Genomic DNA, 19,844 nt, shown 5'->3' with positions numbered 1-19,844 from the left:
TTTTTGTGTTAAATTCTCTGAAACTGAACATTTCAAAACTCACACACGCCTTTTCATCTAGCTTACAATGGGGGCACATTCATCAATCCTTCTCGGAAGAAATATCTTCTTCAAACCCACTAAAGCAGATTTCTGATATTCACATTAATACGTTTTCTTATTTGTGATTAGTTGCCAGGTAGAAGAAGAACCAAATCTATGCACACTGAAAAGCACATTTACACATATTTGTGCAAAAATAATAATACAGTTGTATAACAGCATTTAAATTGCAATTATATTTATAATAGTCACTCAAACATTTATACAGCCATTTATAATATGTGTTAATTATTATTTTTACTTTCTCCAATTCAATATGGTATTTTATATATTATATGATAAATTCACAACAGTCATGCATGAGGAGCATGATATCCAATGGTTAATGAGCCAACATTAAATTGATACTAATTACCAATGTGCCACTCCGTAACCCATTCCTCCATCTGTTTAAAATGTTATTTAGCTTTCCTATCCTTGTTCAGTTGAGCTGGATATCACAAGATCTCCCTCGTAAACCACAGAACAGACCATTTGTCAGCGTTATAAATACAGTACACACCTACGTGTTGTTAAAAAGGCAGCAGTTACTGTGAATTTACTCTACAAAACCACTGAGCTAGGTTTGGGGCAAAAACTTCCCAGCAAGGTGTTATAAAAGTCAGTTTAAACAGTCAATAAATGTACGTAAATGCCAACTAAAACTAAAATCTAAACCTTATATTAAGGTTTTTAAGGGGAGACCAGTATTTAGAAACAGATTTCATAATAAGATAAGATAAGATAAGATATTCCTTTATTGATCCCGCATGGGAGAAATTGAAGACAGATTAAGGTAATACATGTATAGAATAATAAAAAAGAAATAGAAGATAATAAAATATATGAATAATATAAAATAAACATACTGTTATGTAACAGTTAGGAAAAATTGAAGAGCTTTTATTTTGAAGAGGTGACTTTTATTTTGGTGACTCTCCGGTCTCCTTATGGTTCAAGGAGTCCTGTTTTGTATATATATATATATATATATATATATATATATATATATATATATATATATATATATATATATATATATATAATTATGCTTTACTTTTTAATAATTTATTCATTATTTTCATCTGTTTAATCTAGCTTTATTACTTTTTATTATTATTATTATTTACTTTCTATTTTATTTTATTTTATCTTACCTTGCTTTATTTTTATTAATTTTATCTAATTAATTTCTCAGCTGCCTCCAGTGTTTCCTTAGTGTGCTTTGTTTATAATGGGATGTTGGGTGGAGGGTTGGGGATGGGCTGTGGCTGTTTGCTTGTTTCTATGTTTTATTATTATTTTTTATTTTATTTTTTTCCCTTTTTTTTCTTTTGATGTGAAGCACTTTGTGTTACATTTCTCTTGCATGAAAAGTGCTATACAAATAAAGTCTGATTGATTGATTGATTGATTGATTTCACAGTTAATGTCAAGTCAAAGTTTATTTATAGACATTTAAAAACAACCTCAGTTGACCAAAGTGCTGTACAGTTATTAAAATAGAATAAATCATACACAAATAGGTATAAATAAAAGCAATGACAACAATAAAATACTAAAAACAGTAAAACAATAAAATAAAATAGAATAAAATAGTAATAAGAACTCAATCCGAAACAGAGTTAGAGATAAAAATGACAAATAAAAGGGTAAAAAAAAAAAAAAAAAAAAAAGTAAAAAGAAAGCCAAGGATTCTTGCCTAGCTGGGACTGAATGAGAATAAAACCATGTATGTATCTCAGTGAAATGGCTCATTGGAACACTTAAAGCATCAATGTTTCAGTCTACATGAATGTATTTGTGTGTATGGGACTAATAGTATTGTTCAATTTCTCTCTTGTATCCAAATGTACTTTATATGCATAAACAATAATAATAATTGTTGTACAAGCAAATAAAAAACTGTATTTCCAGTCAAAAAGAAACATAACATCCATAAGACTGTGTTTCCTCTCAGTGAGACAGGGCTGCTGTATTGTGTGTGTGTGTGTGTGTGTGTGTGTGTGTGTGTGTGTGTGTGTGTGTGTTTCCCTCTACAGAGAGCCTTTGATGCTGATCCGATATGTATTTTCCTCACAATGCCTCAGCATATTCTGATGTCTGATAGTTGCATAACGATAAAAATAGGCGAGTGAGGTGTCCTCTCTTTTCTGCTCTACACACACTCTTCTATGCACACACACACACACACACACACACACACACACACACACACACACACACACACAGCTCTTGAGCATGAGTGCATGACAGAGGGTGGGGGCGAGTGTAGCACCCACAGAGGTCTATTTCCATCTCTGGGCTCTCCCCAACACAGAGAGAGAGAGAGAGAGAGAGAGAGAGAGAGAGAGAGAGAGAGAGAGAGAGAGAGAGAGAGAGAGAGAGAGAGAGAGAGAGGCTGGCAGAAAAACTGAAGGAACAAATCCGGGAGAGAAAAACAGAGCAGTGAGCTTCAAAAAAAGACTGTAGGAAGAAAAAGGAGTTGCCATATTTACTGCAGGGTTTAGTGGAACTATGGTTTGGCTTTTTTTTATTGTCAGCACAGACAATTCCACCAGGGAGATCCCAGGAGCAGGAGGCAAGGAGCCGCTATCACCCAGCTTTGTTCTGTTACCAAACCACTAAATGTTGAGACTGCATGGTGTCCCCAAAAAAACCTCAATACATGCAGCAGAATATCACATTCGAACCTGGTCTCACAGGAGTCCGTGAAATAGCCACGGAATCACTCAAATTTCCGTGAAACTGACACGGATTTGGCTACAATGCAAGTTAATGACAGTCATATCCCGTGGCTATTCCAACATACAAAGTGATTATGTACATTCACTGAGTGAATATTTAGAAAATAAAACATACATTTCTCGCTAGAAATGTGATCAAAATCCATTTTTATGCAGAAACTAAGTCAAAATATTGATTTTTCACTAAAAATGAGAGAACTGTCCGCCATGTTTGTTGTTCTGACCGCTGGGACCTTGAAAGTCACGTGACTTGGAACAAACCAATAGGAACAAATATCCATGGAATAGCCACGGGATATGACTGGCATTAACTTGCATTGTAGCCAAATCCGTGTCAGTTTCACGGAAATTTGAGTGATTCCGTGGCTATTCCACGGATTTTGAGTTAAGCGAAATCCGTGGCTATTTCACGGATTCCTGTGAGACCAGGTTGTAAGGGAATCTTAAGTGCATAAGAATCTTAGTGCTTCATGTGTATTTTTTTTTATTTAAATACCCTGAAAAGCATATATATAAAGCACATATATAAATGCTGGTGTAGTATATATACTGTACGTTAGAAACATGTATTCAGATGTTCTTATATCTCTATAGACAATAGTGCTGTTGAAGAGTGCATGTCATTATAGACAAGCACACAAGCAATTATTCACGGCACTTCTTCTTTGTTGTTTTCTTGTTTTCTTCTCTCTTCTTTTTTTCACCTCTCTTTGATCCTTCATGTGCACTTTCTCCTTCCAAAATTGGATTTCTAATAAACTTAATGGCAGCATGTTGGCCAACCGAGACCTGCCCACTTACAGGAACCGCCGTGGGATGAGTGTGTGTTTTCACAGATGTGTGTGTCTTTCTGTGTTCGTGTGCTCATGCATACTTATTACACACGTGTCTGTGTTCATTTGTGTGCGTTTTATTTTATTCCTCTATCTGCATCTTTGTTGTTACTGTAAGCTTGGCAGTCCGATGTCCAAACACTCTGCCACTGCTCAGTATTTATGCTGTCTTTTATGTGAACATAAATAAAGCCTCCGTGTGTGTGTGTGTGTGTGTTTGTGTGTGTGTGTGTGTGTGAGGGAGGGAAAGAGAGTCCAGCACTGTATTTTAATGTTCACATGAATTTGTTTTCTCCTGTCAGTGGTTTAGAAAACAGCAGATAAATCAGCAGCAGCGACTGAGCCGGAGCCCTGAGCTGCATCCAGATCAGCCTGCTAACACACACACACACACACAGTGTGTTACAAGTACAGTATGCACATTAATTATGCACTTGTAATGGACTTATATGTACATGCACATACAGCAAACTGACTACATACGACCTGGACCGACCACAGACTGTATATAAATAATGGACGCCGTGACGTCACCCATTGGTTTGTGGCCCGTTGGAAGCCTCGAGTCGCCATCTTTCTTTACGTATGTCGCCATCTTGTTTCTGATACAGGAAGCATGACCATATTTGGACTGTGGAGGAGGAGAGGGATCTGATCACTGACTACAGCCTCTCTACACCTCAACCTGACTGAGAGAAGCTGCTGCTAATTCACGTTAGCATTAGCTGGAGCATTAACTGGGATGTTAGTTTTGGCTAGCAACAAACAAAAACAAAATGTTTCTTTCTGACCTCAGAAAACTGAGCAGCGACTCCTTGGAGTGTCTGTTAGTCCAACCAAACGCTGAACAAGACATTTAATGAACAAAACGTTCAAATAAACTGTCATTAAGTGAAAATACAGTGAGACCAAACCGCTAAACAACTTTATTGACACGTTGCCGTGGATACGCATTGTTCTGCTTCTCTCCTGGTGACGGCTCGCCTGGTTAGCCACCTGTCAATCAAAGGTAGCCCCGCCCCAAATCATACGATTCTTTATCTTCTATTTTCTTCTAAATGGGGCCATTATTAGAACTATTGACATCAAATTGTCTTGAAGATGATTTTTTTTTACTAGTGATTGAGACCATAGTGTTGTCCTAAAAACATTTCTGAGGTAATAAATCAAGTGAGAAGTTTTCTCATTTTGTATTGAAACGAATGGACACAAATGCTTTTGCAGCCACTTCCTGGTTTGCCTCCCTGCTCAGACCCGGAGGTTGCCGCCTGGGACAGACATAAAAATTGTACATACACAATATTCATGTACACCTTTCTGAAACACAACCGTAGAGAAAAAGTAGTGCCAAATGAAACGGCTGAGCATAGCAACAAAGATCAGGGACATTTGTGCTCATAAACAGGTATAACATCTTTAGGATGGGTCTTTGTTTAGGTGGTTAAAATACATTTGTGACAGTCTCCGTCTACAATCCGTTTCCCCACTTAAAAAAAAACCAAACTATCCCTTTAAGTGTGTGTCATGTCTGATATATGTCCTGCAGTACCGCTGTATCAGAGGCTGTAAAAGGCCAGTAATGAAGCACATTAATTTAATCATCACATCTAATTAATCTTCACACCTTGACTCATTGTCTGATGTCTCTGGAGGGGCTGAGGGTGAAAGGAGAGAGAAGCAAAATGGGAGTGCATGATGTCAAGTAATCCCACTTTCACTGGGTAATAACCACGTGTGTGGAACCGTGGTGGAAGTGACATAGAGATGCTTTGAGGGTCCAGTTAATTAAAGCAGCTGCAGAATTGATGTAGGTGCACTGTGGAGTCAAACTATAGCGAATATTTACACAATAATAAACCTCAAATATGCAAAATGCAGCTGTATTTAAATTTCATACCGCATGAGATACTGGCAATTTCCCTACAGGAAAGAAGTGTGTGACAAGCTCGAGAAGGGTTTTGGGTCATTTTCAGATTATTTTTCATCATGATTGATTCATTTCATGTCCAATTTAACACAATCAGGCACATTTATTAGATACAGTGAGGTCATTATCTTTAATCTGTATTCCAACACAAAAATCTGTCTCTGTAGCAGTGTTTCCATTAAAACTGTGCAAATTTTGAAGTGAAAATTTGAAATGTTGCAATAAAGAAAATGCAAATTAGGGATGTTTCCATCAACTGGTTTAGAGCGAATAAACAAAGCTGCATTGACGTACTTTGATCAGCAGATGGCAGTGTAATGTATTGTTGTAGGGTAATCTATCAGTAAACAGGAGAAGAAGAGATAGAGAAAGAGAGAAAAACAACAACAAAGAAGAGGTTGCTTATCGGACAACTTTTGCCACCGACGAGAGAAAATGGAGAGAAGTCTTCAGGAATTTGATCTAGTTGGGCAACTTCTAGTTGTTCTTTCGTGGCAGAGCAGAAACAGCTGATCAGTCATGTGAGTTAAATGGTTGTCAGAACTTATTCGGAAAAAGCGTTTCCATCTCACAAATCAGCGCATTTATACTATTTTTTGAGAAAGACAAAATCTCCTCGAGTGTAAAAAAGTTGTATGCACATTTTTGCAAGTTTTACAGAATTTTGGTGTTTCCATCAAGCTTTTCTCATGCAAATCTTCAAAATGTGCAAAAGAATTTGATGATGGAAACATGACAATTTAAAAGCTTATGATGGAGTAACTACTAGTTACCTAGTTAAATGTGAGAATGGGATAGAGGATACTCACTGAGAAAAGTACTCAAGAGACTGATGCATTGACACTGAATGGGAAATGCATCAGAGTACTAAGATTACCTTTAACGTGTTACTTTTTCTTATCAAGTAATTGGTAAGTCGTTACTATGTCAAAGCAAATTTTGATGCAAAATTCTGAAATGTCCCATTAAAGAAAATGCAATGGGGACGCTTCCATCAACTGGTTTAGAGCGAATATATAAAGCTGCATTAATTTACTTTTGTCAGCAGATGGCAGAGTAATGTGTTGCTGTAGGCCAGGGGTGGCCAACCCATCAGAGACCAAGAGCCACATTTTTTACTGTGTTACCGCAAAGGGCCACATCATACACATGGGCACAGATGATCACCCCATCCCTTCCTCACACACAAACCTTTGCTCAGCCAGATTTATTGTAAATGTCACACACCAACATGATAATGACAGAAATTGACTCCTAAAGTACTAAGACCACAGGTCAGTCTTTTCAACAATCAACATTGTGTGCACTGTCTCACACAGACACACTCCCAGTTCAACAAAGTCCACAAACATAAATAAAATAATTTACAATGGCGTTTTTCTTTTACTATGCATGTTATAGTGTTTGACTAAAATACCTTATTGAACTTGTGCAATCTTCCCTGCTCTGCCCTGTTCGGGACATCGCCGAATGTCACCGGAAAGACCCGAGTAGTCCCGAGTAAACGCGAATGAACGACGAACGGAGGAAAAGTTACCAGTTCAGTGCGCCGCTGCTGCCGCACATCCTCGTTGGTTACGGCAGAGTCAAACTGAGCCTCATCATAACTGTTATCACTTAGTGTTCATTGTGTGTTAGTACAAGTTATTTGCATCGGTTGATTATTATTATTTGCTGTATAACGTGCGTTTTTTTAATGGATCCGGACCGGTCGCCATGTTGTGATGCGTGATCCCGCACACATAGTTTTATTTTTGTAAAATCTCACCACAGCAAGTCCTGTACCTTGTTCATGTGTGAAGCAATTAAAGAGGATAAAAAACTCTCTGAAGTAGCTGCAGTTTTTCTGACAGAAAACTAAGGCCAGACTGTGCACGCCAGCATTCAAAATACAGTTTACAGAAGCGAAGCGCACACACACATTTAAAAGAAAATACAAACACAAACTTCGATATGAACGTAAGAGTCGCATGAAACCGGGCAAAGAGCCGCATGCGGCTCGGGAGCCGTGGGTTGGCCAGGTCTGCTGTAGGCCAATCTGAGAGAGAAAAAACAACAAGAAAAAAGATGCTAATTGGAGAACTTTGGCCGCCGACGAGAGAAAGTGGAGAGAAGTCTTCAGGAATTGGACTCAGTTGGGCAACTTGCTGTTGTTGGCCAATAATTGTTCTTTTATGTCAGCTCGTTTTGACTGGCTGAGCTGAAACAGCTTTCCATCCCTCGTTTAGGACATTAACTATTTTTCGAAAAAAAAAGACAAAAACCGCCTCAAGCATATAAACCTTTAAGCGCATTTTTGAAAGTTTTATCAAATGTTGGTGTTTCCATCAAGCTCATGCGGATCGAAATGTGTTGATGGAAACAGGACTTGTGAGAAGTCCCATCCAGGGATCACAAGACTTCACCTGAGAAGGAAAAACAGATCAAGCACTAATCAGAGGCATTAAATACTGCTTTCCTCCCTTTGTTCTGTCTTTTTCATCTCAGCCATGCTGTGTGCGTCCTGGAAGCTAAATTCCTTGTTTGATGTGTTTTACTCTGTTTACTTAACAATGCACACTATTTCTGTTGAGATTTTTGATGTTATATTAAAACTTTGTTCTCTCTTTGCAAAGCCAAAACCAGAGTGGAAAAAAAACATTAAAAAGAAATAAAGTTGCTCTGGTTTTGAACTTTGAACTCCAACATATCCCCTAAACATCAGATTGAGATCTGACAGCCTCTGTGTCTGTATTCAACAAAAGATCCGAGATGACTTGTAGCGAAATGTAAGAAGGCAAATCAAATCAAATCAAAAAATCTAAATTACTTTATTTATCCCCGAGGGGAAAGTCAGTCAGTCTGTTAGCTCTTGAAGAATGAGACAATGAGTGAGGAGAAGGATCTTTAGGATCTCTCCGTCCTGCAACGAAAAGAGAAAAAGTCCACTTTATTTGCTCCATGAAGGTTTTGTGTAGCAGATGATCTGGTATTTCATAATGGCCTCCTACAGATGTCCAGAGATCTGAGCTTCAAGAAGAAAAAGAGGAGGCTCCACCCCTTTTTGTAGAGAGCGTCTGTGTTTAGGGATGTTGCATTTTCTAACCTAATATTCATTGGCAATTAAATTTTTGTGTCCTCAAATCATCAAATCGACTAACATTGTTAAGAAAGCCTGAACACTGATGCTCAGTCAATCCTGGCCTTTTCCCCTTGAGTAATAAGTAGGGAGACCAAGCGTCCTCTTTTGCCCGGACATGTCCACTTTTTACGTCCTGTCCGGGGCGTCCGGCCGGGTTTTATAAATTCACGAAAATGTCCGGTGTGTACTCTGTTTTTCATAGGACCAGTACACGTGCACGTAACTTGACCGGCGCTTTGCACACAATTTTTGCGAGACGTAATTACCAAGAGGCTGCCTAGTGGGCGGGTCAGCGCCACGCACACACACACACACACAGGGAGACAGAGAGCAGAGCAGACAGAGGGCAGATCGAACAGCGGAGCAGCATTGCACGGGAAATGCCGAAGCGTAAGTGCAGCTTCACAGATGAAATGCAAAAAAAATTTCCGATGTACCGTCACAGGTGGGAGGCGGAGTGCACCGTGTGCAAAGCTGGCACATATTATATATATATGTCTCAGTGTCTAATAAAGGTGCTGGAGATCTCAAAGCTCAAAGACAACTAAAGATGAAAAGTATAGATCCTTTTTGTTTGTTAAGTTAGTATCTTTATGAGACTCTTCTATTATTTATCTTATTGCAGTTATTAAGAGATATATTGTTGAAGCTAGATTTTCTAACAAGAGTTCATATTTAGAACATTATTTCATATTATGTATTCATTTATTTGAAAAGAGTCTACGAGAGCTATTATTTTGTTACAAGTTTTTACAGATTTCATTTTATTTTATTACAGAAGTTAATTTTGCACCATTGAAGCATAATAAAGCATGTTCATCAACCTCCGAGAAGCCTGTCTGAATTTGTGTCTCGAGGCCGTGCCGATTGTCCTCTTTTTTGGAAATCAAAATATGGTCACCCTAGTAATAAGCAACTTAGAGAAGAAAACACAGAAGAAATCTGTTGCCGTCACATTATTGATGCTTTCCAAAATGGTGTCTTTGGATTTCACCCAGGAGAATGGGCTTCATGGTCCGTGTGAAAAAAAAGTAAATTACTTTTAATGTAACTTAAGTAACTTTCATGGCTCACAACATAAATCTGGCTCAAATCGCCCTCGTAACTAAGTCACTTCCAGCATTTACGAACATTTATTTACTGTTTAAACTGTCTTTAATGGCGGCAAACCAGGACGTTGTTTGCTCTAAACGTAGATCAGTGGTTTTGTCGGCTAAATTCATATATACTGCAGCTTTTTTTACAACCACGATCCATACGTATATGTATATATATATAATGATGTGTGTGATATTTTTAGAACACTCTCTGTACCGTGAGCCACTAAAACGCTCATATGAGTCATTTTGTTGTTATGGGTGGGACTGACAAACAGTCTTTTCTGTAGTTTAGGTTGAAGATCTTTACTTTTAGGCTACTGTGCCTCATATGGTAATGGTGCTGTACATGAAATTCAGAAACATTAACATATAAGTAAAAAATACTTGCCATGTAAAGATATACAGAAACAAAACGATAATATTGGCACTGCATTCACATTGATGGCTCAACACATTTGAGATATGTTCTGTACTGTTGTTGTCTCGACTGTGTGTTCATGCTGTTTGTTTGTTGTTGTTTTTTTCCTGTGCGACTATGCATGTATGTCTGGGTGTGTTTATGTGTTTGTCTAAACTGGGTATTTTGAATTGTACATATTTTTTTCTTTTTATATTTATATTTTTAGAGACTCTTAAATGTTGCACTTACTGGAGAGCACTTTGAATTTTGTTGTACATGTGACAATGACAAATGAAGACCTATTCTATTCTATTCTTCTATTCTATGTGCATTCGTTAGAAAAGTGGGGCGTCTGAGTGTTAGTATGTAACAATGGTGAGAACGAGAGCCATGTGGAATCAATCACAGCACCAGATTTGCTCTGCATGTCCTGTACAGCATCTTTTCCAGCCATGATTGGGTCTAAACCACCAATGCAACCAAACAACAAAGCTCTGTTTGTCTGAAGTTTGTCTGAAGTTTCTCAACTCCATCATTGTCCCGGCGTTGCACTATATGACAAATATCAGCTAGGAAAAAATTCAACAAACACAATAACTGGTAGCTGCTGCTGCAGCCTCTGATGGATGGGAGGAATGATGTGGAAGAAAGGGCTTTTATATAAATGGTTATAGAGGTGAGCAAAGGAATGAATGGGTGCAAACTAGAGGAATGACTAATACATGAGAAGATCTAATTCTCTTAAAGCAGCCAGAGACGACAACATCTCGCTGTAAACCCTACACATTAATAAAAAGGTGGACAATAGTCTGAACCTTGACAGAGTCACGGTTCTTTCTGGATCCTTGACAAAATTCTGATATATTCATAAGAAAAACACACCTTGACCATGCCTGGATTGACTTGCAGCTGTGAGTCATCCTTCTCCTCTATAAACTAGTCCAGCCTCATCTACACATGGAAATCCCACCAACTCAATCCAAGCCAAGACTCAACAGTCTCTGACCTGTTTCTCTCACTAGGAAAGGGAGTAGAGAGAAAATGTAAAAGGGCTAAATTCACCCTCTGGAGTTACCGATTACACTGGCAAGTTCAAATCACATGACTTCTTCATGCTGTAAAAAGAGACTGGTCTCCCCTAAAATAGTACAAAACAGGGCATTTATACAGGTAGCTAAATACGATTCATATTCATGTTTTAGACTTTCATCCACCGGCATCTTGCTGACAGAGTAGTGATGATTGAGGCTGATAGAGAGTTTAAATGATGTCACACTTGGGTTGGACGAGCCAAACAAACGATGGACTTTCACCCAGGAGGCAGGTTTCGTGTCCCGTGTGAAAATAAAACTAAACATTTTTCACATCCGTTTTTTACATAACTTCTGTATTTTATGTAACTTACATTTTTTATGTAACTTCTGTTTTTTTACATAACTTCTGTTTGTTACATAACTTACATATTTTACGTAACTTCTATTTTTATGTAACTTCCACTTTCTACTTAACTTCCGTTGTTTTATATAACTTGCGTTTTTTACATAATTTCCATTTTTTTTACGTAACTTCCGTTTTTTTTACGTAACTCCCATTTTTTAAGTAACTTCTGGGTTTTTTTTACGTAACTTCCATTTTCTACATAACCTCTGTTTTTTACGGAACTTCCATGGCTCGAGTTTTGTGAATCATGTTTTTTTTAAGTAACCTTTTTTTTTTCTCACGTCACCCTCATAACCGCTTCAGTTCCAGCATTTACATACATTTATTTACTGTATTTACTGCCACACCTTCTTAAGTACACATTTTGTTGGAGTTTTTGTTCGCTATCGGTCTAGCCTTGCTTGGATACGCAAGGGACAGAATAGGATGCGTACCCGCCTTCCTGGGTGAAAGTCCACCATTTGTTTGACATTCCTCGGAAATCCACCATTTTAAATACAATTTACCGTTAATTACTACAAAGTCAGCAAGATGGCAGCAGATGCATTGCAGCGGTCAGTGACATACGTCAATATCATTTTTTTGCTGCTTGTACAGACAACCTATATTGACGATTTTGACAGGAGAACAGGCTTAACCATTTGCTCTGTACCATCAGCTGCAAAACACTCATTTTGACAACGCTCATATGTGTCGTTATGGATGGTATTAATGTAAACAAACGGTAATATATATAAAATATAAACGGTCCAGTCTGTCGTTTAGGTTGAAGGTCTTGTTGAAGAAAGGCCAGTAGTGACCACAGATATGGTGAGAGTGAGACAGACAGATAGAAACAGCGTGTCAGTGTGTCTAATGGTGATGAATGGCGTCTCCTTGCTGAGGTCCCAGCGGATGTTGATGCCTCTCCTCGCCCCCACCTCCTTCCCTCTGGGCTCACACACTCATTAATTAGCAGGAATTAATGGTTTTATCTGCAGCCAGTAAATAAAAGATTGTCAGCACAGCCGCCGATCTACTCCGCCTTTTATCAAATAGTGTGAAAATGTCAAGCTGGCTGAAGCCAAATTAGCCACGACAAACACATCACACTCCATCCCTGTCAGAAATAATGTGCGACCGCCTGAATTAACACACATACAGCTCAATAACCCACAATCGCACCAAAAGTGGTTAGATTTCTGCTCACACACACACAAAATCACAACTATATACACAAATATTCACCAGGGCACAAATAACAATACAATTGCCCTCATGCTGTACACACAGATGCACATACACACAGTTAAAAATGATCACACACACTTGCAGTATTAGTCCCATCAGGCCTGCACTGTTCAGTCCTCCTGGTTGTAATTTAGAGATTAGCAAGGTTGGTTGTTTGTAACCTGGGTCTGTGAGGAGATTCCCTCTGGTTACAGCTGGCTATTTGGAGAATCAGCCCCAGTGGACACACAAACACACACAGACAAAGGCAGAGGGACAATCCAAATAGCCTGGCAGCTGTAGAGAGACGGAGCGTCGGCACATGAAGCCCCGCCGGAGCGCGCTCCTTAAATGAGGCTGTTGGCGTTAGCGACTGCTCGCTGCTGCAACAGGAAAAACGCGCGCGGAGTGAACAGGGCCTCACTGCTGGGACCCACAACAACAGACGAGAAGCTAATCGTGTCCTCGACTCTCCACTGAGACACTCAGTGGGCCCTCCGAGCTTGAGCGCCCTCTCAAAGTCAATCAGCTCTCTGAATGAGACTCCGAAAAGACCCGAGGTGCAGGTGGAGGGTGGATTAGCATAAGAGGGAGCGGGGAAATAAGTCACAAGGAAAAGGAAATAAACAGAAGAAGGCACAGTTGCTTCCTGAGTGGAAACATCATTTTACATTATTTCTCCATCCTTCTATAAAAACATGTGGTGAATAATGAAGTGCTGGTTGTTCGTCAGGGCAGAGTGGAGACTCTTTTGTTGTAACACTGAACCCAAGTCAGTCCCCTCCAACCCTGTCCCTGGTAACCATATTTGATCAGCCCGGTATAATCCTAGCGATCTGTGAAGGAAATTTGGTGTTTCCTGCTTGGTGGGACATGAGGTAGGCGGCGACCTACTTGATATTCAAGACACAAGGCATTGTGGGAACTGACTCTGTGAACTTAACAATGATAACACCATGAGAGAGGGGAACATGTAGATCAGGGGGCTCTGTCCTGATTAGGCCTGGGACGATAACAAATTTTGCTGGACGATGTATTGTCCCACAAATTATTGCCGATAAACGATATTATTGTCAACATGATAATATATCATAATAATGCACACCCTTTCAAATACAATACACTTTTATTTCTCAGTGTTTTTTACCATTGTAATTGTAATTTTAAGAACGTTTAAATATCCTAAATAAATAAAACAAACATTTTTTTTAATTTTTTTTTTTTAAAAGGGCAGCATTTATTTTGCGATGTAGCAAACTCCACTTTCTGTGAGCGCACAGCGTTTATATTGACTTTGTCGACCAGTGTTGACTGTCGGGACGAAGGCTCTGCATCTCCAGGTGCAGTTTTTTTCCCCAGCTGGGAAAACTGGGTCGGGTGGTTCTGCTTTAGATGGGCATGCAAGTTTGTTGTGGTGGCTTTTTTTGTTGCCACCACTTTTGAACAAATTGGGCATACAGGCTCGTCCGTGTGTTGATGGGCTCACCTTTTTCATTCGGTTTGAAACCGACATATTCCCACACCGGGGCTGTGGCATTTGGCTTTGCAATCATCTTTTTTCCTGGCGTTGCTCCGCACGAGGCTCACCTGCTGCACTCTGTGTGTAGCCAATGCTAGCGGCCCAGCCTTCCCCACAGAGACAAAGAGACTGGATGACTGACAGGAGGGTTCACTCCGCTCATTCTGCTATGGAACAAAAGAGATCCAGCACAGAGTGAACCCTCTTGTCATCCAGCCTGCTTGGAGGCAACAGACGAGGAAAACAAACACGCATGCGCATGGCGATATATCGAGGCCGGCAAAATGATTGAGTTCATTTAATTTATCTTGCGATTAATTGATTTATTGATTATCGGCCCAGGCCTAGTCCTGATGTGTTGTATAGGGCAGGAAGATAGCGCCGCATTGAGTCTTGCTGAAGAGTCAATGTTGGGAAATACAACAGTCATAAGTCGAGCGGTGTATGGGACTTTGTTGTACTGTGAAAGAGCCATTCGGAATTGTGCGGTGTATGGAACACGAATGTGCTAACAAAACTTGCTGAACAGAGTATAAAGTGCTTTGTGTTTAGCCAGCTCACCCGTTAACTTTCTGTGAATTGTGTACATTAGTGATTACTACAGATTTACTGGGCTGGGTTTCCTTTATAAAAGGTGTGTAATGAGTATGTAGGAACATTTAGATCAAAAGTTTCTTTTGGACAGTATAACTTTTCTGCCACATGTGGAAATTACTGGATAATATCACATTGAATTTAAATACTCATTATAGGGTAACCTGACTGAGCAGAACATGGTATGACTGAAGATGGTATTTTAATTTCTAAAAACAAACAGCTCGAACAGGCCGGTTAGCTCAGATGGTCAGAGCGTGGTGCTAATAACGCCAAGGTCATGGGTTCAATCCCCATACTGGCCAGTCATAGGAGGTTAACACAGCAAAGGAGCTGTGGGTGGTTGATGTTTTTCCTGCTTACTTTAACATGTTCAGTGGGCTGATTAGCATTTAAGCTAACTACCCTCCACACAAGCTAACAAGCCATCTGCACACTGACCTATTTGGCAAAGTTTAGCTCCTTCTCCAATTGCAAAAATCAAGTTTTCTGCGGCCACATCTCCTAATGAAGGCATCTGACTTCAGATCAGAAATGTAAATGTTTCAGTCTCTGAGTTGGAAACCTTCAGCCTGATTTCAGTAAACGTAGCAGACTGTTGAAGACCATGGTGATCACACCTTGTTGACGTTCAAAAACGTGTTACTTTTTGTACATTTGATTAATTTAACCTAATTTCCCTCCAGACAAGCTAACAAGCCAACTACACACTGACTTTTGGCAAAGTTTAACTCTCTGCTACTGAGCAGCAAAACAATTGTTAAAATCATTTTTTTTATTTTTTATTGTATAAACTACTCTCACAGACCACGTGGCCTAATGGACAAGGCGTCTGACTTCGGATCAGAAGATTGAGGGTTCGAGTCCCTTCGTGGTTGGAAACTAGACCTTAGGTCAAAGAAACACGGTGTGAATGTTCCTTGTTACAGCTTCAGTTGTGTGAAACAATAATACAAAGCTAGGGATATCTGCAGTAGCAAATAGCTCAGGTGAAGTTTGACTGATGTTCACCAGTGTAATGAATTGTGGAATGAACAGTCGGACCAATTCAGGATTCTCTCCTCAAGGCAAAGTTAGTGCAAGATCACATTTGAGAACATGTATATTTTGGTACATTCTGATTGATATTTCTGGAAACATTTTTTTTTAAAAGCATACAAACAGGCCGGTCAGAGCATGGTGCTAGTAAAGCCAAGGTCATGGGTTCAACCCCCATACTGGCCAGTCATTAGAAGTTAACACAACCCAGTACCTGAGAAAGGTTGGTGTTTTTTCAGCTTATTATTACAAGTGAAGTGAAACTGCCATTAATGGCTGTACATGGTGCACAGTGTGAATATTCAAAGCCCCGTATATCACTCTAACCCGACCAGATATTAGCATCAATAAAGAGCCAGGGCGGTGGTGGCGGTGGCGCTCCTAGAACTGTTTGCAGAGTCAATCCGTGACTCGGCAGGGAGCAAGTTGAAATATGCAAATGAGGCTGGATGAGAAGTAACGAGAAGGAGAGAGATCTCTTTGAAGTGTGAGTCCTATACTTTGGATTGGGTTTGCTGAGTAAACGGACGAGGCAAACAAAAGCCTCTGGGTAAATGACAAACAGGAATATCAGCAGTTGAGGGAGCCCAGCGACTCAGCGATTTACACTTGTGTACACTGTAGTGGCCGTGCCGTGTCTTACATTGAGATCTCCTTCAGAAGACAGCAGAGCTCAGCATTAAAACATTCAGCAAGGGAGCGCAGGGAAGCATCATGTGATGCCATCTGATAAAAGGGTGTCAAGTTTTATGTTCTGCTGTGCATATGCAAATAATTTTCCTAAAACTAAATCATTCAGAAAATAAAAATAGGCAGCTCAATAATATGGAAATGCAGAGGTGACACACTGCACAGCACTGGAGTTATTGTTCAGACAGAAAATGTGGAAAACAGTGTCACTCAGTCAGAAAGTTTTTGTCTCCTCTAGAAACTAGAAGTTTGTAATTTAGCAGTCAGTCAGTCAGTCCGGACAGTATCTACTGTACTGTATGTACCTGACTCTGGCTGAGCACAGAAGTGCTGATTCAAACCAGTAAAGTTTGACCAAGGACAAAGCTCTTCACAGGATAATTAAAAGGACACACTCAAACTCCACCAGAGAGAGAGAGAGAGAGAGAGAGAGAGAGAGAGAGAGTGTAAGGAAAGGCTCAAAGGAATGCATATCTGCGTGTGTGTGTGTGTTTGTGTTGCATAAATATATCCATTTGGGCAGAAGTTATATACACTAGTTCAATTTTCATTGTCATTTTTTTGGTAGAGAGCAGTAGAGTAAAGCAGCAGTGGTAGCACTTTTAGGAATAGCCGTATGTAGTAGGAGTAACAGTTGCCCCTAGTAGTATGTGTAGTTGCACTAGTAGTATGTGTAGTTGCACGAAGAGTATGTGCAGTTGCACTAGTATGTGTAGTTGCACTAGTAGTATGTGTAGTTGCACTAGTAGTGTGTGTTGTTGCACTAGTAGTATGTGTAGTTGCACGAGGAGTATGTGTAGTTGCACTAGTATGTGTAGTTGCACTAGTAGTATCTGTAGTTGCAATAGTAGTATGTGTAGTTGCACTAGTAGTATGTGCAGTTGCAATAGTAGTATGTGTAGTTGCATGAGGAGTATGTGTAGTTGCACTAGTAGTATGTGTAGTTGCACTAGTAGTATGTGTAGTTGCAATAGTAGTATGTGTAGTTGCACGAGGAGTATGTGTAGTTGCACTAGTAGTATGTGTAGTTGCACTGGTAGTATGTGTAGTTGCACTAGTAGTATGTGTAGTTGCATTAGTAGTATGTGTAGTTGCAATAGTAGTATGTGTAGTTGCACTAGTAGTATGTGTAGTTGCACTAGTAGTATGTGTAGTTGCACTAGTAGTGTGTGTTGTTGCACTAGTAGTATGTGTAGTTGCACGAGGAGTATGTGTAGTTGCACTAGTATGTGTAGTTGCACTAGTAGTATCTGTAGTTGCAATAGTAGTATGTGTAGTTGCACTAGTAGTATGTGCAGTTGCAATAGTAGTATGTGTAGTTGCATGAGGAGTATGTGTAGTTGCACTAGTAGTATGTGTAGTTGCACTAGTAGTATGTGTAGTTGCAATAGTAGTATGTGTAGTTGCACGAGGAGTATGTGTAGTTGCACTAGTAGTATGTGTAGTTGCACTGGTAGTATGTGTAGTTGCACTAGTAGTATGTGTAGTTGCATTAGTAGTATGTGTAGTTGCAATAGTAGTATGTGTAGTTGCACTAGTAGTATGTGTAGTTGCATGATGAGTATGTGTAGTTGCACTAGTTTGTGTTGTTGCACTAGCAGTATGTGTAGTTGCACGAGGAGTATGTGTAGTTGCACTGGTAGTATGTGTAGTTGCACGAGGAGTATGTGTAGTTGCACGAGGAGTATGTGTAGTTGCACTAGTAGTATGTGTAGTTGCAATAGTAGTATGTGTAGTTGCAATAGTAGTATGTGTAGTTGCAATAGTAGTATGTGTCGTTGCACTGGTAGTATGAGTAGTTGCACTGGTAGTATGTGTAGTTGCACTATTAGTATGTGTAGTTACACTAGTAGTATGTGTAGTTGCACTAGTAGTATGTGTAGTTGCACTAGTAGTATATGTAGTGTCAGCAGTTATAATAGACGTTGCAGTATTCGTTCCTTACCAGAATCACCACCCAACGTTTTGTTCTTCAACAGCTTAAGATAAGTTGTGATGACATGTTCCTGACAAGCAACAATTGTTGGTGGAGCAAACAATTGCCCTAATGCAAGAACCACCCATATTGAACAGATGTGGTGGTTTTAAGGTCTACAAATGATTTAGGTGAACTCACCACATTCACCCGCCACAGCTTTATGTAAAAAGCTTAGTTCAAAGAAACATGGAGTGACGGTGCTTCAGACCAACCTTGAGGTCAATGTTTACTGCTTGAGTTGTGTAAGTCTCAAACAATAATGCAATGCTTACTTTTACATTGCGAAGTGAGCTCATTACCAATTCATTCTAATTTCCCTCCACACAAACGAACAAGCCATCTACGTATTGGCTGTTTGCCAAAGTTTATCTAGCTCCATATTTCTGAGACCACGTGGCCTAATGGACAAGGCGTCTGACTTCGGATCAGAAGATTGAGGGTTCGAGTCCCTTCGTGGTTGGAAACTAGAGCTTAGGTCAAAGAAAGAAGTTGTGAAGGTGCTTTGTTTCTTCCCCAACTGCAATGTGTACGTCTACACTACTGAGATCATAAAGTTTAATTCTTCTGTAGAAACAAAGTTTGGCATTAATTCCTCTAATGTTCACATGTGAATTCAACAGTTGAACAATTTAGCTTTCTCTCCTTCACCAAGGCAAAGTTGGGATGTGATCACATTTGAAGACTATTTTCGTACATTCTGATTCAGTTTATTTCTGTAAACAATTTTGAAGGTAAACTGAATAAAAACAGGCCGGTTAGCTCAGATGGTCAGAGCGTGGTGCTAATAACGCCAAGGTCATGGGTTCAATCCCCATACTGGCCAGTCATAGGAGGTTATCACAGCAAAGTGGAAGGTTGATGCTTTTCCAGCTTACTTTAACATGTTCAGTGGGCTGATTAGCATTTAAGCTAACTACCCTCCACACAAGCTAACAAGCCATCTGCACACTGACCTATTTGGCAAAGTTTAGCTCCCTCTCCAATTGCAAAAATCAAGTTTTCTGCAGCCACATCTCCTAATGAAGGCGTCTGACTTCAGATCAGAAATGTTAATGTTTCAGTCTCTGAGTTGGAAACCTTCAGCCTGATTTCAGTAAACCTTGTTGACGTTCAAAAACGTGTTCATTTGTACATTTGATTCATTTAAGCTAATTTCCCTCCAGACAA

The 19,844-nt window shown here is 39.6% G+C and overlaps 1 protein-coding gene and 4 non-coding genes across 6 annotated transcripts in view; 4 read left to right on the top strand and 1 right to left on the bottom strand.

The window, feature by feature from the left end:
* Positions 1–19,844, bottom strand: part of LOC131959110 (RNA binding protein fox-1 homolog 3-like) — an 846,381-nt gene that overhangs the window by 661,171 nt on the left and 165,366 nt on the right. The window lies entirely within an intron of this gene.
* trnai-aau (transfer RNA isoleucine (anticodon AAU)) lies at positions 15,203–15,276 on the top strand. The gene has a single exon. It is a non-coding gene; the product is annotated as a tRNA-Ile (tRNA).
* On the top strand, positions 15,777–15,849 carry trnar-ucg (transfer RNA arginine (anticodon UCG)). The gene has a single exon. It is a non-coding gene; the product is annotated as a tRNA-Arg (tRNA).
* Positions 19,065–19,137, top strand: trnar-ucg (transfer RNA arginine (anticodon UCG)). Its single transcript has one exon. It is a non-coding gene; the product is annotated as a tRNA-Arg (tRNA).
* trnai-aau (transfer RNA isoleucine (anticodon AAU)) lies at positions 19,427–19,500 on the top strand. The gene has a single exon. It is a non-coding gene; the product is annotated as a tRNA-Ile (tRNA).

The sequence above is a fragment of the Centropristis striata genome, chromosome 21 (genome assembly GCF_030273125.1).
Source record: "Centropristis striata isolate RG_2023a ecotype Rhode Island chromosome 21, C.striata_1.0, whole genome shotgun sequence".
In the NCBI taxonomy this organism is placed as follows: Eukaryota; Metazoa; Chordata; class Actinopteri; order Perciformes; family Serranidae; genus Centropristis; species Centropristis striata.
This window is presented reverse-complemented; position numbering and strand designations above follow the sequence as displayed.